The sequence below is a fragment of the Ranitomeya variabilis genome, chromosome 1 (assembly GCF_051348905.1).
Source record: "Ranitomeya variabilis isolate aRanVar5 chromosome 1, aRanVar5.hap1, whole genome shotgun sequence".
NCBI lineage: Eukaryota > Metazoa > Chordata > Amphibia > Anura > Dendrobatidae > Ranitomeya > Ranitomeya variabilis.
In genome coordinates, this window is record NC_135232.1 from 940,244,996 (window position 1) to 940,263,916 (window position 18,921).

An 18,921-nucleotide genomic window follows, 5' to 3' on the forward strand; every position below is an offset into this window, starting at 1 on the left:
TGTTGGTGTCCTGACAGTTAAGCGCAGCCAGCTGTCTCCTGAAAGTGTAGACCACCTAACTTTCATCAAGATGAACAAGTCATGGATCTCCAAGGACTGTTGCACCCCAATCGCAGACTGTATAGACTAGGTGATATTGCATTTTTTAGTGTGCTGCATTAATGTCACGTAACTGCACTCTGTGATATCTTTAGTGTGGCTTCTGTGCATGCTGTGGCTGCTGCTGCCGATGTTAACACAAATTTGTGGAAATGTGAATAGTCATGGTTGGTCTACATCTGCTGGGTTGGCTGTAGTGGAAGATGTGTCTGTCCCAATTATACTATTTCTATTCTCTTAACATTTATCCCACATCAGTGGTGTCAGGCCCTCTTTTTTAAAATGGGAAAACTTCAGGTTGGGTGTCCATCTGCTGGATTGGGCATAGTGGAAGACCTATCGATCCCTATTATACTATTTCTACTCTCGTGAAATGTATGCCATTTCTGTGGTTTAAGGCCCTCATTCGTTTAAATGTGAAAACTCCTGGTTGGGTGTCCATCTGCTGGATTGGGTGTAGTGGATGCCTGTTGGTCCCTATTTGCTATTTCTACTGTGGTGAAACTGATACCACTTTGGTGGTGTCTGCCAATAATTTTTGGAAATGTGGTTGGGTCTCCTTCATGTGTGTGCCTGTAGCAGTAGGCCTCCGAGATCATCAGGCCGCCACTTCCTTGGACTCAACTACCCGTATTACTATCCTTAAATCTTTCTGTCAATGGCAGACTACAAAACTGATATTTGTGCCACCTGAGTGTGGCTCAGCATGAAAGTCGGAAGAGGTGTTGCATGTGGTATCAGGGCTCCCAGCAAAGTACACCTCTACTGATCCCTCACCCACCTCGTCTTACTGTGTCGTAAGCCGTTGTAGCAAAACATGGCTTCCTATCCCCGATCATTTCGTTTCTCTCAAACACTCTGTGGCTCAATTGAAATTCCAAACACTTGAACAGGTTCCACGCCCCAGAAGAGGGGGCAATCATATCAAATTACTGAAAACCAGAGAAACTTTCTGGATACACACCTTAGACACCCTAGCACCGAGGGGGTCTTAATAGAGAAATTGATTGGACGGTATGTTAAATTTTAGTATTAATCATCTATTTCATTTTTTTCAGACCCGCTGATAACTCTACAGAAAGGTGAGTGACGACTCTAACATTTTTTCCATCATTCATTTTCATTTTTGTTTCATTTTATTCTTTTTTTATTTTTTATTCATTTATTTTTTCCACTTTTATCATTTATTACACATTATTATTTTCTTATTTTTCAATATTTATTTTTACATTTTCATTTTTTATTTTCATTATTTTTTATTTTATTACTTTATTATTTTTTATTTTTGCCCTTCTTTCCCCCACCCCTTTTTTCCAACTTTATTTTAGTTGTTTCAACTTTTTTTTTATTATTTTTTCATTCCATTCTTTTATTTTTACTATTTATTATTTTTTATTTTTCAATTTTTCTTATTTTTTGTTCATGGTCCATTGATTTATACCACCTCTTATTTTTATCACCTATCCCATATTTTTTGTCTATTATTTATTATTTTTTATTTCCCTTCAGTGCTTGTATTTTAGAATCACACCAGATCCTTTATCGGAGAGTCCAAGTTATCCCTAAAACACTTGCTTTCATGCTCTTAGGAGCACTATTACTATGCATCATGAATACTGCTAGTTGTCATATAGAGCCGGTTACCATGGTGACACACATACAGCGCCTGTATTGTATAATCATACCAAACTCCATATAGCATAGTCCAGCTATCATTAAACATTCACTTAAATGCCCTTAGTAGCGCTATTACTATATATTCTGATCACTACAAGTTGATACACAAAAGCCGGTTTCTATGGTGACACACACACACGCGCAGTAACTCCTCCTTGCCCTACACAGCAGGATTTCCAATCCGGATGACTCACTTCCGGTCCGGCGGTCACCGCTGCTATTTAACAGTCCTACCTCCTCTCCCTGGTCAAGCCGACATCAGCAGGGCGTGGGAGCGCCGCTAAGCAAGACATTCACCCCAGGTACAGTAGGACTTTGCCTCCATATCATTTGGGGGATCTCCCTGATATTAGAGCAGGTTCCCTCCACGGGGGACCGATGAACTTCTTGTGAAGATATTGCGATCCCTTCTGATTCAGGCTTCCCATTCCTCTGGTCATACCCTCTTCTCCCCTCCTCCCATTAGTTTCTGGACCATCTTTATTTTAACTTCAACTCACCTTTATCTCTGATGTAGAGTGATTCTAATTTGATTGACTTCGGTTCAATATAGGTTCAACACACAGGGCAGCAAACCACGGCTGGCCACATACCGCCTTATCATCTGATAGGTATTGAACCAGGCACATGTTCTTCATTTATACTCTGTATTGGCACACTTTGCTTATATTTACTTCCTGTCAATCCTTTGCAGCACCACCTATTCCTTAAAGCGAGGAATTCGCTATGTGTACTTACCATTGCTTTACCAAGGTAACGAGTGCCTACTGTCCTACTCCTCTTCTCTCTTGGTCTTAACCTTTTTGACCTCTAGACCACCTATGGTATTCACGTCTGAAATAACTCTAGGAAGTATTCTCACTTCGGTGCATGCTTGGTGCTTGGAAGTCTATTTAGTTGCTTGCCATTCCTTTGGTCCTTTGGCGTTATGTTTATTGTTACATTATGCACGGATGCTGTACATATGTATATATATTTTTTTGTTGTGTATATTTACCCATGCTGTGTTTTTGTTTTTTTTAGCGATATTATGATTAACCCCTTTACCCCCAAGGGTGGTTTGAACGTTAATGACAGGGCCAATTTTTACAATTCTGACCACTGTCCCTTTATGAGGTTATAAATCTGGAACGCTTCAACGGATCTTGGCGATTCTGATGCTGTTTTCTCATGACATATTGTACTTCATGAAAGTGGTAAAATTTCTTCAATATAACTTGCATTTATTTGTGAAAAAAAAACGGAAATTTGGTGAAAATTTTGAACATTTTGCAATTTTCCAACTTTGAATTTTTATGCCATTAAATCACAGAGATATGTCACACAAAATACTTATTAGGTAACATTTCCCACATGTCTACTTTACATCAGCACAATTTAGGAACCAACATTTTATCGGTCGTCCATGACAGCACTACGGAGAGAGGGGATCCGCCCTTCAGGAACAGGAAACCTACAGATACATAAGGGCGGCACCTCTCCCACGCATCAGTTGGTTTCCTGTTCCTGGAGGACAGGATTCCCTGCAGATACGACTTCGTTTCTCCTATCAATACCCAGGCCGGCTGTCCGACCCAGGTAGCGAGGGGGTCTCCTACCTCGGGCAGTGCGGGTCCCTGGAAGCGCCACGGTGGGTCCGGGTAGGGCTCCACGACAGTGAGCGGTGCAGTGTGGAGCGACGTCCGGAGGAGGTCCATCCCCAGTGGTCAGCAGGTGAGTATGTCCCCCCCCGGGGTCCGCTCTCCCCCCTGGGCCTCGGTCTTCCCCACTCTCCCCGTCGGTGCGGTGCAGCGCGGCGTCCTGTGTGCTCCTTTCGATTCGGGACCGGAGCTGGGGGTCGGACGCCGGCCTCTGCCGCGGTCACCGCTGGGCTGCGGCCGTGGAAGCGGCGGTGGCGTAGCGGGGGGGGCGGCTGGGGGGTCCGGCGGCGCCGTTCCCAGGCTTCCGGGCACGTTTCTGAGCGTTCTGCCCGAAACCGGAAGTGACGCGCAGGGGGCGGGGCCAAAACCGGAAGTCAAACGCCGGCCGGTTTTTTTCTAAAAACGCCGCTGTCCTGCATGCGGCGGGGGCGGGGGGGGGGCGTTTGGGTGCAGGGGGGGGGGTGGAGCAGTCACCTGCAAGTCGGGGGGGTGGATTTGGCCACACACCTGCACTGATTCCGGATCCGGGGGAGGGCTATTTATAGCCAAACAAAATGCTGCAGCACTGCTTGTGAGCCCATCTGCAGCTATGGATGAGCCGGAAGCTGCCGTCGGTCTGCTGGAGCAGGAGCAGGATGGATCCTCGGAGAAGTCCCATGCGAACCCCCAGCTGAAGACCCGCGGACGCAGTAACCAGACCAGTCGCAGATCTAAGCAGAAGGATCTGGACCGACCCCCCAGTAATCCGGTACCTACCGCTACTGCCTGGGTAAGAGATCTTCGTGAATGTACCCTGATGCAGTCTTTTCCTATGTTTATTTCCGTAGGGGAAAAAAAGCGCTGGTAAATCAAAAAACAAGGAGTGCGCGCTATGCGCTTGCCCTTTGCCAGACGCCTACCCTAAGAGACTTTGTCAGTCGTGTGTACGGCAGACGGTAGGAAATAAATTGATGGGAACACTGATAGCGGTAGCGCCAGATAAATTACATAGCCTTTTTCTCCGCTCCCATAGGTGGCGGAAGAGTCTCCTGATTTCACATCAAGCCTTAGGGAGATTATCAGGAAGGAGGTGAAAGATTCCCTGAAATCCCTGTCCCGGGGGGAGTCTTCCAAAAGAAGAAGGGAGCCTAGCGCCTCAGAGTCGGATTTGTCCGCTGGCCCTAGTAGGGAGAATGAGTCAGACGCCTCTGTCTCCTCAGCGTCCTCTTCGGAAGAGGAGTCTAACCGGTTCTGTTTCCCATTGGACCAAATGGACAAACTTATTAAGTCAGTTAGATCCACCATGGGGGTGGCTGATGAAAGGCCAGAACTCTCTACACAGGACCTAATGTTTGGCGGTCTAGACCCTAAAAAACGTAGGTCTTTTCCGCTCAATGACAAGGTCCAGAACCTCATCAAAAGGGAATGGAAAAAACCGGAGAAGAAAGGCTCTTTTCCACCTGCCTTTAAACGCAGATATCCCTTTGAGGACCCCATGGTGAATACATGGGATAAGGCGCCGAAATTGGACGCAGCGGTGTCTAAGGCGTCTAAAAAATCATCTATCCCCTTCGACGACATGGCTTCCCTAAAGGACCCTCTCGATAAGAAGGCTGACTCATTCCTTAAAGGGACATGGGAGATGTCGGCGGGTGCCCTGAGACCTGCTGTAGCTGCGACATGTGCAGCCAGATCGATGATGGTCTGGCTGGATCAGCTAGGGTCTAAGTTGGAAGGCGGTGTTTCCAGAGACTCTATGTTGAAATTCCTGCCAACAATTCAGAATGCCGCTGCCTTTCTCGCGGACGCATCTGCGGATTCGGCAAGAATGGCGGCTAGGGCGGCCGGACTATCAAACGCAGCACGCAGGGCCCTGTGGCTGAAATGTTGGACAGGTGACCTTCAATCCAGATCCCGTCTGTGCTCTATCCCATGCGAAGGGGAATACCTGTTTGGTCCAGTCCTAGACGAACTGCTGGAGAAAGCTGGAGACGAGAAGAAAAAGTTTCCCAATCTACCAGCTACCTCTTACAGGCGTCCCTTCACAGGGAAAAGATTCTTTCGGAGGAGACCAGCCAGAGACCAGAGCAGATGGGATGAGAAAAAGAAGAAAGGTACTGGATTTATGTTTGGAGGTGGAGGACGTCAGGAGCCATCCCGTGAGGTCAAAAAACCACCCCAATGACTAGTCGCCCCGGTGGGAGGTAGACTATCTGCCTTCTACCCGGCCTGGTCCAAAATCTCCAGTAGTGATTGGATTTTGGGGTTAATAGCTACGGGTCTGCGGCTAGAGTTCTCCTCCATCCCTCAGAACTTCTTCAGAGTTACCCCACTCAGGTCCTCTCCAGCAGAACAGGCGGCCCTGGAAGCAGAAGTTCACGACCTGCTCAGTAAGAATGTCCTGTCAGAGGTTCCGGAAGGAGAACAGGGTAGAGGATTCTACTCTCCTCTATTTCTAATAAGTAAACCTGATGGCTCCTTCAGAACAATTATTAACCTTAGGGCTCTTAATAATTTCCTGACCGTCCAATCATTTAAGATGGAAACTATTAACACCGCAATAAAGCTGCTGTTTAAAAACTGCTTTATGGTAGTATTGGATTTGAAGGACGCCTATTACCATATCCCCATTTATGCAGGTCACCAACGATACCTGAGGGTGGCGGTAAGGTTGGATGGGGTAATCAGACACTTCCAGTATAGGGCCCTCCCCTTTGGTATATCGGTCGCCCCTCGAGTGTTTACCAAAGTTATGGCGGAGGTTATGGCTCACTTGCATGAGTCCAACATTCTAATAATCCCCTACCTGGACGATCTCCTTATCGTAGGTAAAACGGCGGATCACTGTCTGGAACAGTTACATAAAGTGATGTCTGCTCTGGAGCGTCTGGGGTGGATGCTAAATGTCAAAAAATCACGCTTACAGCCCATGACGGTGCAGCGATTTTTAGGCCTGACCCTGGATTCCCAGGTTCAGGAATGCCGTTTGCCTCAAGAAAAAATTGATCGCTTGCACCTTCAGGTGCTGAATGCCTCTAAAAACCCCACCATGTCCCTTAGAAGAGCCATGTCTCTGTTGGGCTCTCTCTCGTCCTGTATTCCAGCGGTCCGATGGGCCCAGTATCATACGAGGATACTTCAGGGCGAGGTGCTGTTACAACAAAAAAGGTTGGGGGGATGTCTGGAGAGCCTGATGACCCTATCCCAAGACGCTATTATATCCCTCGGATGGTGGCTAGTCCAAGAGAACCTGTCCACAGGGGTCCCCTGGGAATATAATGTAACTCGTATAGTCACCTCGGACGCTAGCCCTTCTGGATGGGGGGCTCACATGGGGGATACATTGATCCAGGGGCTTTGGGATCGGGATCAGATAGAAATGTCTTCCAACCTAAAGGAGTTAACGGCTGTGGAACAGGCAGTTAAATCACTCCTTGTCTATCTACAGGGCCACCACGTGCGGGTATTCTCGGACAATCGGGTCGCCGTGGCATACATAAATCACCAAGGCGGGACTCGTTCCAAATCCCTAATGTGCGTAGCAGATCGTCTATTCCATCTAGCAGAGCAACATCTTCTCTCATTGACGGCTCTTCACATAAGAGGGGCAGAAAACACTACAGCGGATTTCTTAAGCCGCAACACATTGAGGCAGGGGGAGTGGTCCCTGAACGACTCCATCTTCAACCTCATCGTGGAAAGATGGGGTCAACCAGAAATAGACCTGTTTGCCACAAAAGAAAACAGGAAAGTGGCACAATTCTGCTCTCTCAACCCCAGAGAAAACCCTCTGTCAGTAGACGCCCTCCTCATAGACTGGAACTTCAGGCTAGCCTACGCCTTTCCTCCCCTGTCTCTACTTCCTCTGGTGGTGAGGAAAATCAGGAAGGACAAAGCCACAGTGATAATAATTGCCCCCTTCTGGCCCAGAAGGACGTGGTTTCCATGCCTGAGGGCTATGTCGATATCCGACCCATGGGTCTTGCCAGACATCCCGGATCTCCTGTCCCAGGGCCCAGTCTACCATCCTCGGGCGGTTGGCCTTCATCTGACGGCGTGGATTTTGAGCGGGCGCTGTTAAAGGATAGGGGGTTCTCTCCGGGCCTCATTAACACTCTGCTGAAGAGCAGAAAAATAATCACCACAAAGATTTATGTTAGGATCTGGAAGAGGTTCCTTCAAAACTCGGGGGTAATAGCTGGTCAGTCAATACCAATAGACCAGATTTTAGAATTCTTACAGAAAGGGTTAGATATGGGGTTATCCCCAAATACACTTAAAGTGCAGGTATCAGCCTTAGGGGCCCTCTTTGGCTGCAACATTGCTGAGAATCACTGGGTCAGCAGATTCATCAGAGCGACAAAACGGTCCAGGCCAATGGTGAAGAATAGGGTCATGCCATGGGACCTGAACCTAGTCCTCTCAGCCATGACAGAGGCCCCATTTGAGCCAATTGCATCAGCCTCTATTAAAAATGTATCCCTTAAAGTAGCCTTCCTGGTGGCCCTAACATCGGCGCGTAGGATAGGCGACATCCAAGCATTATCCAGGGTTCCCCCTTACATGCAGCTTAGGGATGATAGAGTGATACTATCCCCTGATCCAGCATATCTTCCTAAAGTAGTGTCCAGGTTCCACAGAACACAGGAAATAGTTCTTCCATCCTTCCTCCCCAATCCTACTAACGATAAGGAAAGGAAGCTACACACTTTAGATGTAAAAAGATGTATCCTGGAATATCTGGCAGTAACTGATCCCTGGAAGATAGATAACGCCCTATTCGTGTCCTATCAGGGTAGTAGGAAGGGTCACAGGGCATCAAAATCTACTTTAGCTAGATGGATCAGGGAGGCTATCTCGCTGGCATACATCTCAAAGGGCAAGCCGGCGCCTGAAGGTCTAAAAGCGCATTCCACTAGAGCTATGGCGGCTTCGTGGGCAGAAAGATTGGAGGTGTCGATCGACCAAATTTGTAAGGCTGCTACTTGGTCTTCTCCACACACATTCTATAACCATTATAGATTGAACTTGGGTGCCTCTTCTGACCTTTCGTTTGGTGTAAGGGTGCTGCAAGCTGTAGTCCCTCCCTAGTTAGTTACTCTCTGTAATTCTCTCCGTAGTGCTGTCATGGACGACCGATAAAGTCTTAGTTACTCACCGGTTAACGGTGTTTTTCGGAGTCCATGACAGCACCTGTACATACCCTCCCGTCTTCTTAAGTTCTGGGTGTACACCTCTTCCTTTATTTATATAATTCACGGGTAGTGAATAGTTAGTTATTTGTATCATTGTTTATTATGTATGCTATTAACCTTGGTGGTCCTCTTGTGCTCTGTAAACCAACTGATGCGTGGGAGAGGTGCCGCCCTTATGTATCTGTAGGTTTCCTGTTCCTGAAGGGCGGATCCCCTCTCTCCGTAGTGCTGTCATGGACTCCGAAAAACACCGTTAACCGGTGAGTAACTAAGACTATTTTTTTGTTAGGGAGTTATAAGGGTTAAAAGTTGACCAGCAATTTCTCATTTTTACAACACCATTTTTTTTTAGGGACCACATCTCATTTGAAGTCATTTTGAGGGGTCTATATGATAGAAAATACCCAAGTGTGACACCATTCTAAAAACTGCACCCCTCAAGGTGCTCAAAACCACATTCAAGAAGTTTATTAACCCTTCAGGTGTTTCACAGGAATTTTTGGAATGTTTAAATAAAAATTAACATTTAAATTTTTTTTACACAAAATTTATTTCAGCTCCAATTTGTTTTATTTTACCAAGGTTAACAGGAGATAATGGACCCCAAAATTTGTTGTACAATTGGTGCTGAGTATGCTGATACCCCATATGTGGGGGTAAACCACTGTTTGGGCGCATCGCAGAGCTCGGAAGGGAAGGAGCGCCATTGGACTTTTCAATGCAAAATTGACTGGAATTGAGATGGAACGCCATGTTGCGCTTGGAGAGCCTCTGATGTGCCTAAACATTGAAACCCCCCACAAGTTACACCATTTTGGAAAGTAGACCCCCTAAGGAACTTATCTAGATGTGTGGTGAGCATTTTGACCCACCAAGTGCTTCACAGAAGTTTATAATGCAGAGCCATAAAAATAAAAAATCATATTTTTTCACAAAAATTATATTTTCGCCCCCAATTTTTTATTTTCCCAAGGGTAAGAGAAGAAATTAGACCACAAAAGTTTTTGTGCAATTTGTCCTGAGTACGCTGATACCCCATATGTTGGGGTAAACACCTGTTTGGGCGCACGGGAAAGCTCGGAAGGGAAGGAGCACTGTTTTACTTTTTCAATGCAGAATTGGCTGGAATTGAGATCGGACGCCATGTCGCGTTTGGATAGCCCCTGATGTGCCTAAACAGTGGAAACTCCCCAATTCTAACTGAAACCCTAATCCAAACACACCCCTAACCCTAATCCCAATGGTAACCCTAACCACACCCCTAACCCTGACACACCCCTAACTCTAATCCCAACCCTAATCCCAACCATAAATGTAATCCAAACCCTAACCCTAACTTTAGCCCCAACCCTAACCCTAACTTTAGCCCCAACCCTAACCCTAACTTTAGCTCCAACCCTAGCCCCAACCCTAACCCTAGCCCTAACCCTAGCCCTAACCCTAACCCTAACCCTAGCCCTAACCCTAACCCTAGCCCTAGCCCTAACACTAACCCTAATGGGAAAATGGAAATAAATACATTTTTTTACTTTTATTTTTCCCTAACTAAGGGGGTGATGAAGGGGGGTTTGATTTACTTTTATAGCATTTTTTATAGTGGATTTTTATGATTGGCAGCCGTCACACACTAAAAGACGCTTTTTATAGAAAAAAAGTTTTTGCGTCTCCACATTTTGAGACCTATAATTTTTCCATATTTTGGTCCACAGAGTCATGTGAGGTCTTGTTTTTTGCAGGACGAGTTGACATTTTTATTGGTATAATTTTAGGACATGTGACAGTTTTTGATCGCTTTTTATTCCGATTTTTGTGAGGCAGAATGACAAAAAAACAGCTATTCATGAATTTCTTTTGGGGGAGGCGTTTATACCGTTCCACGTTTGGTAAAATTGATAAAGCAGTTTTATTCTTCGGGTCAGTATGATTACAGCGATACCTCATTTATATTTTTTTTATGCTTTGGCGCTTTTATACGATAAAAACTATTTTATAGAATAAATAATTATTTTGGCATCGCTTTATTCTGAGGACTATAACTTTTTTAAGTTTTCTTTGATGACACTGTATAGTGGCTCGTTTTTTGCGGGACAAGATGACGTTTTCAGCAGTACCATGGATATTTATATCCGTCTTTTTGATCGCGTGTTATTCCACTTTTTGTTCGGCGGTATGATAATAAAGCGTTGTTTTTTCCCTCGTTTTTTTTTTCCTACGGTGTTCACTGAAGGGGTTAACTAGTGATATCATTTTATAGTTGGGGTCGTTACGGACGCGGCGATACTAAATATGTGTACTTTTATTGTTTTTGTATTATTATTTAGATAAAGAAATGTATTTATGGGAATAATATATATATTTTTTTCTTTATTTAGGAATTTTTTTTTTTTTTTTACACATATGGAAATTTTTTGTTTTACTTTTTTACTTTGTCCCAGGGGGGACATCACAGATCGCTGATCTGACAGTTTGCACAGTGCTCTGAGCAGGCACTTGGTAAGCCACCTCTCTCCCTGCAGGACCCGGGTGCCGCGGCTATCTTGGATCCGGGCACCTGCAGCGAGGAGGAGGTAAGAGACCCTCGCAGCAACGCGATCACATCGCGTTGCTCCGGGGGTCTCAGGGAAGCACGCAGGGAGCCCCCTCCCTGCGTGATGCTTCCCTGTACCGTCGGCACACCACGATCATGTTTGATCGCGGTGTGCCAGGCGTTAATGTGCCGGGGGCGATACGTGACCACTCCTGGCACATAGTGCCGGATGTCAGCTGCGATAGTCAGCTGACACCCGGCCGCGATCGGCCGCGCTCCCACCGTGAGCGCCGCTGATCGCGCTGGACGTTCTATCCCGTTGGTGGTCATACGGGCCCACCACACCTCAACGGGATAGTACGTCCAATGTCAGAAAGGGGTTAAGGCTCGGGAGAGCCGAAACGTCAATTGAATTGTTATTACAAAGTGGTCGCTTATCCTTGAAATGTGTATTATGTGTCACTAATGTGTAGCTAATAAATTTGCACTATTTTGCATAAGCATCAATTAGAGTGTGCGGTGTCTTCTAAATACTACTTGCATTGGGACTTTTACAGTCCATGACACCTGCACCTCACCTCTTAATTGACTGAGTGCACCTTATAACTTCCATGGACTCAACTACCCATATTACTATCCTTAAATCTTTCTGTCAATGGCAGACTACAAAACTGATATTTGTGCCACCTGAGTGTGGCTCAGCATGAAAGTCGGTAGAGGTGTTGCATGTGGTATCAGGGCTCCCAGCAAAGTACACCTCTACTGATCCCTCACCCACCTCGTCTTACTGTGTCATTCAATTGATAGCTGTAAATGCTGTCCCAGACCCCAATATCTCATTCGTGGCTGATTGCTGCAGTGCTATACTACAATTTGTGCTGTGGGTGAATTGAGGCCACTTTCCTGGTATCTTTCCCTCATTTGATATATTTTGGCAGCATTTGGGGGCCTTTGAAAGGTGTTTTGCATGCGTTTATTTTTGCCTCCCATTGACATGAATGGCGTTCAGCTATGATCAGCGAATATTTCAAATTCGGCATTCATTACCTGAACCAAAAATTGAAATAATTGCTCATCTCTAGTCACATGCCATTCAAATAAGCTTTAGTGTTGAGTGAACACTAAAATGCTCAGATGCTCATTTCTCGAACCACTCGGATGTCTGTTTCAAGTAACGAGTATAATAGAAGTCAATGGGAAATCTGAGCATTTTTCCAGCAGTCCCTACAAAGAAGGCTGAGGGGGCAGTGAAAATGTTGAAATGGTTGGAAAAGTGCTGAATGGAAGGAGAAGCGCATGGGAAAGACTATTGGAAGCATCTCTGACTCCCAGATTGCTGCTGAGAACAATGGTGTCGCACTTCTACTGCACTTTAAGGGCTGACAATAAATTATTCAAAATCAAAGAGAAATTGAAGTTCAGAAGAAATTTTTTAAGAAGCATTAATTCCTGTTTAATGCTTGTATATAAGGCAACATTTTAAAAAGATTTTAAAAATATAACAATTTAATTAAACCAAAATTGAAATTTTTATGAAAAAAATCGTTGCAATTTATGAAGGAAGCAAGCACTACCAAAAATTAGAGAGAAGAGCTACACCCTGTACTAGACATAAAGGAGGGCCTCATACACATTCTGTCCATATTGTCATGAAGTGGTAAAGCCTGCCAAAAATTACAATTAGTGTCATCCATACACTACTGAAGGCACCAACTGTAGTGCCTCATTTAAATATTGCAACCAAAGTGTAGTTGTGGTACTCCTACACTCATAAAAACTCTTGATACAATGTAAAGCTTGACAAAAATTAAAAGCAGGATCATCCATGAATCCTTTAAGGCACCAACTCTAGTAACTCATTTAAATATTAAGAAAGTGTAGTTATGGTATTCCTATACACATGAAGGCTCTGTTTATGTGCTGCTGTCATCTGGTGATAAGGAAAAGTTGGGGCTTATCCAGGCTTTAATCAATTTCATCAGAGTGAGCCTGGGTCACCCTTTTTTGTTGAATGGCAATAGTGCCTGTCTGCTATAACCCCCTAGCGGTACTAAAAACTCACTCAGGAAAGATGCTAGCAGCAGGGCACCACAACACATCTATTGTATAGAGGGACAGCTCATGCCAGATGTCCAAGTTTAGATGAATTAGGGAGTATGCTGGTTTTGTTGGCCAGGTATTGCTTGATCATCTATAAAAACTTTTCCCTCTTTGTCAAAAATACCAGGTCATCAGGGCCAGGATGCTTGGAGGGTGTAACGAAATTGGCCCAGGCCTTTGACAGTGTACCCCTGCCTCTGCTGTACTTGGTGTGTGTCTCCCTTGCCTCTCTTCCTTGGTTGGTCAAGGAAGCTTGCATCCTGCCACTAGCATTGTCTGATGAGAATTTTTTCAACATTTTTTCCACAATGGCCTTTTTTTGTATAGCACCCTTTTAGATTTTAGAATACCTCTCCTCCTCAGGAAGGTGAGATGCAAGGATCTTCTTGTAGGGTGGGTCTAGCAGGGTGAAGAACCAGTACTCTTTTTTTTTTACCAAGATGAGTAGAACACGAGGGGTACGGGAAGGGAAACAGTACATAGCTCTTTTTTATATTTGTGGTAGAACCCGCAAGTATGAGTACCCGTGACGTGGGTTGCGAGCTTATTTATTTTGGCCAAAATATTAACCAATACCTCATTTAATGTATTTATCATATGCATTAATTTTTTTGCTCTTTTTATCATATAATTTTTTGTAGAATGTGGCTGGGCCTCTTTTTGTTTGCTTGGTCTATTGGGGCGTCGGTCCCTGTGTGTTGCATTTTATAGTGCTAGGCAGCCTGACTGTTAATACAAAGGCATCATTAATAGGCTGCAAACCAGACACTGTGCATCACAGTTACCTGTGTGACTGACATCCTATGCAAGCCATATCATTGTGCAATTTTTTCTACTAGGCAGCCAACCCCTCCTTGGGCTTGGATGTGTGAGGGTGGTTGTTTTCATCAGTATAAATTAAATAGATGCAACACGGCACTCTGTGGAGAAGGGGTTATTGGTGCTCGAGTAGGGTATCCCACCGTTAATGGCAATTGTTCAGAATAACTTGGCACTCAAATGTTTGTGAAAACGAAAGATTCAATTTATTTTGTGTCCAGACATAGAACCAGTTAAACGTTTTCGGTGAAACATAGACCTTCCTCAGAACAGTTCAAAATTATCTAGAGCGACAAGGTTTTTTTTATATAAAGCAAGGAAAATAGAAAACAATATATGAGTAAGATATACATAAAAAAATCAAGATCCAAAGACATCAAAAGGATATAATCCTATAGTCTGTCTTGTACCGCATAGTGGTAACTGTATTAAATAATGTATAATATACAAATGTCTCAGTTAGAAAAAATAAGAATAACTGAACGTCGCAGCATGAGGCGTATCTAAAGAACGATTAATAGGCATCTACAGAGCAGATGGTATTAATATAGGTATATAACAATTCCATAAGCAGGGTGCAGAAAAAGTGGCCTCTCATAGAGGCATACTATAAATGATATATAGGTTCCTCAGTATAAATAGTGCAATTTACTTGCAGATCTAGTTGTATCATACATACGGACTCCTTTCATGTAGCACAGAGTGCTAAAGTGCAAAGTATAGCGTGCCTAGGGAGACAAATATGACAGTGGTATTCAGAATGTGCTATAAAATCCCCATGATAGAAAGAACGTGTTATACAATTCTCATGATAAACAAAATAATACATGTGAACGGCATTCTGGTGGTGGACGCAATGATCCCAGGTGAAAAGGTAGAAGGTGGTAAAACACTGAACAGCGTATATCCTGTGTGTTCAGATTAACCTGATATTGTTCTAAAGATGTGGTATGGAAAGGAGAGTTGGGAAATCTTAATGTTTACCTGGAGTGTAATGGCACTGCGGATGGCCAGCTTGGGGGTCCCCTTGTTATTTTTAGAGGGCTGTCCCCAATAGAATGTGCTGTAACAATAGAAGCAGGTAAGCAATGGTGAGGTGGTGAAGGGGTTAATGTTCACTCCTGCAGTTACTCTTACCTAATATATGGACCCGGGTTAGATGGCATGCTATGCCTTTAAGGAGTTACGTGGTCCTTGCTCTATAGGAGAGACAATGTGGATAAATAGTCCGCAGGGCTGGAAGGGTGATAGCGGACACCGGGCGCCTGCTTACCGTGTTGAAGCTCCAGTGCTGGTGGCGTGCTCTGTCGCCTGGGAAAGCGCGCTGTGCAGGGATTAGCACTTCCTGGTTTAAGTACCTGGGAGTCACGTGATGCTGCTTGTCATAGCAGACACGTGTGCGGGCGGAGCTTGCACTGTTGGTCCAGCTACATGAACAGACATAGAAAGTCCTGGCAGCCTGCCCTCAAAGGGTGTTACATATACAGAGCTGTGAATATCCGAGGCCATATGATCCATTAACACTGCGTATCATAAGTTCACATGTGTGATGTGCACTATATCCGTGGAAAGGGGAAGATTAATTGCTATGGAGGGCTAATCGTGGAGTGAAAGGGATATAACCATGTATGTGTGTATCAAACATTAAAAAAGGGACAATGCACTGTGTGAGGTTATATAACGCTATATGTACCGTATACTATACCATGCAGAGAACAGGGTGCCCAGTGAGTGACAAAAAAGGAGGATTAACGATTCTAAAGGAGGAAACAAAGATAGATATAAATTAATGATAATCCATTAACATACTGATATACATGTCAACATTTCAATAGTATAAATCCTGATTAAATTCAAAAAATGGCACATTCATAGGAAACTAGACATATCATAATCCCTATTGAGTCCCTTCGGTTCCAAAGTTTGCAGGGTGAATATCCAATAGGATTCACGATTTTTCAACAACTTAATCCTGTTTTGTCGCCTTCGGTTTTGTCCAATTTGCTCCAGGACTTGAAATCTGAGTTGAGCAATATTATGTCCCATTGTTCGGAAATGGTGTGGAAGAGGGAGATGATTCTTATTGCAGCGTATGTTAGATTTATGTTGCGATATTCTATCGCGTACCGCCTGAGTTGTCTCACCTATGTAGGCTAGACCACAGGGACATTTTATCATGTAGATCACATAAGAGGATTCACAGGTAAAGAAGCCTTGTATGGGGATACTTCTTCCAGTATGGGGATAGAAAACTCTGTCCCCTTTTTGGATATTATTGCACTGTAGACAGTTGAGGCATGGGAACGTCCCCCATTTCTGTGTGCGTAAAAAAACTTGCCTGGGTACTCTGGTACCCGATCCAATGTCCGCCCTTACCAACTTGTCCTTGATGTTTGAGGGGCGACGGTAGCAGGAGAGAAAGGGTTTTTGAAATTCGGGCACATTGGGGTAGCTCTTACTTAAAATGCTCCAATGTCTACGGATTGAAGCCTGAACCCGTCTAGAGTAGGGATGGTAAGTATTTACGAAGGGTATGCGTGGCCCGGGCATTTTGGGTTTCGGAGTAGAGTATTTTGCCGCTGTCTTAGGGTAACCTCTGTTAGAGAATTTCTCTTCCATTTCTTGTAGTCTCTGACTCCTAGTATCGCTATCCGTGACTATCCTTTCAACTCTCTGGAACTGTGATAATTGGGATAGATTTTTTTATCACTGGGGGGTGAAAACTGGTGAATTGTAGGAGGCTGTTCCTATCGGTGGTTTTGGTATAGAGATCAGTGGAGAGTGTACCATCACCCTTTTTGTATACCATGGTGTCAAGGAAACTGATCTTTTCTGTGCTGTACTGTAGGGTGAATTTAAACTCGGGCCATATATTATTGATGTGAGTATCAAAGAGAAGAATTGCTTCGACTGGCCCATCCCACACACAGAAAATATCATCAATGAACCGTCGCCATGTTTTTGAATGCTGTTTGTATAATGGATGTACGTAAACATGGTTTTCCTCGAAAGCCGCCATGTAGGCCACCGCATAAGGTGGCGCTACATTTGAGCCCATCGCGGGCCCTTGTCGCTGGATGTAAAAGGTGTCTTGGAACATAAAGTGTTCTCACTGAGAACAAGGCCCAACATGTCAGAGCAAAAACTTCTGACTTTAGGATCAATGTTGGCTTCCGTTAATAAACGGTCAGTGGCCTCCATCCCTTTGGTGTGAGTAATAGAAGTGTATAGACTACTTACATCCCAAGTAGCGAGTATGGTAGATGTAGGAAGAGGACCTAGGGCTTTGATCATGTTCAAAAAATCATTAGTATCCAATAAGAATGATTTGGTCTGTTTGGTTAGTGGTGTTAGTATTTTCTCCAATGTTTTAGCCAGAGGTGAAAGGACCGAATCAGTAGAGGATACTATAGGGTGACCCGGTGGTTTGTGTAGACATTTATGTACTTTTGGTAAAATATAAAAAACTGCTGTGATTGGATTCATTTTGATTAGATAGTTCCGCAATTTCTTGTCTATGGTGCCTTCGTGTAAGTGGTGGTCCACTACCGATGAGATTTTACTGGCTATATCGTTAGTGGGATTTTGTGAAATAGCCTCGTAAACCCTTGTGTCACTTAACTTTCTCTGTATTTCGGATATATATTCAGTTTTGTCCATGATGACAATGGCCCCGCCCTTGTCTGCCGGTTTGATGATAAGGGACTTGTCATTTGACAATTGATCAAGTGCTAATTTTTCATTAGGGGTTAAATTTGTTTGGTGATTGTGATAAAACCTCTGTAATTCTAGACTGAGCTCAAAGAAATTAAATTTATAAGCTGGACAGAACGAGAGGCCTTTTTGCAATAGTGAAAGTTGATGAGAATCCAAGTTCTTAGAGGAGATATTGATTACTAGAGGAGGTTGCCTACCTGTGATCTGGTTACTTGGGGCCTCGTTTTCCTTTTGCCCGTCCTCGGTTGTTCCCTAAAAAAGGGATAGTAGTGGAGGTGTTGGTGGAGCCGGTTCGGCTGTCTGCTGAGCCAGAGGAACTTTGGGAGGTTCGTCGCCTGAAAGAACGTTGTTTGTCCCGCCATTGGTAGACAGGATTCTGTAAGTAATCCTCCGTGTCCCTTAGGAATTTGGATCTCTTCTTTTTTTCCAGTTCCTGACGTTGAACTCGTAAAGTCTCCTGATTTTTGGATTTGATTTCTTGGAAATCCTCTTGTGATAGAGTACTTGAAAGTTGGTTTTCTATGGCAGATATCTGTGTGTTTTCCATGTCCAGATTTTTTTGCAGATAGGCCAGGGTCAGGGTCATCAGGTTGAATGAGTATTTGTTCAGAATATGTTCAAATTTTGTACAATAGTCTTTGTCATCCTTGAAGAAGGTGGGTTGTAGGGGAACCCGTAAACCCCTTGGGATTCATTGAACACATAGATATTCAGCTATGGTGATGGTATGCAGTTCAAGGTTGATCGCCCTTTTTGTCTCCCTTTCCAGGTCCCTGTTTTTGAGTTCTTGTGTGGAAGTGTGAAGAAATTCGCCTGATGCTGTCACCTTAGAGGCAATCTCAGCTGCTTCCTCAGCGTTATAGAAGAAAGTCCCAGTTGACATTATGGACAGGTGCCCGTGTGAAAGAGAGTCCAAATTAAATAGATGCAACACGGCACTCTGTGGAGAAGTGTTTATTGGTGCTCAAGTAGGGTATCCCACCGTTAATGGCAATTGTTCAGAATAACTCCAACCATATAAGAAAAGCAGATACACGCATATGATTGTAGGATCACCACACAAAACACCAATAGTTTCAAAAAGTATAGAAATTTTATTTAACACACCCAAAAAAAAAAAAGGGACCAGACAATACACACTGTTAAAAACATTTAAAACTTGTTCCAC

General features: G+C 44.2%; 2 long non-coding RNA genes across 2 annotated transcripts in view; one reads left to right on the forward strand and one right to left on the reverse strand.

Annotated features, from left to right (window-relative positions):
• Nucleotides 1-2,353: 2,353 nt before the first annotated feature.
• The window catches only part of LOC143778846 (uncharacterized), a 79,736-nt gene continuing 63,168 nt past the window's right edge, over nt 2,354-18,921 (forward strand). Inside the window, exon 1 of the long non-coding RNA XR_013216493.1 lies at nt 2,354-2,529. This is a non-coding gene — a long non-coding RNA (uncharacterized LOC143778846). The remainder of the gene's footprint in view (nt 2,530-18,921) is intronic.
• On the reverse strand, nt 14,257-15,388 carry LOC143778745 (uncharacterized). Its single transcript, XR_013216492.1, has 4 exons — nt 15,310-15,388; nt 15,174-15,235; nt 15,021-15,099; nt 14,257-14,764 (listed from the first exon to the last, which is right to left on the reverse strand). It is a non-coding gene; the product is annotated as an uncharacterized LOC143778745 (long non-coding RNA).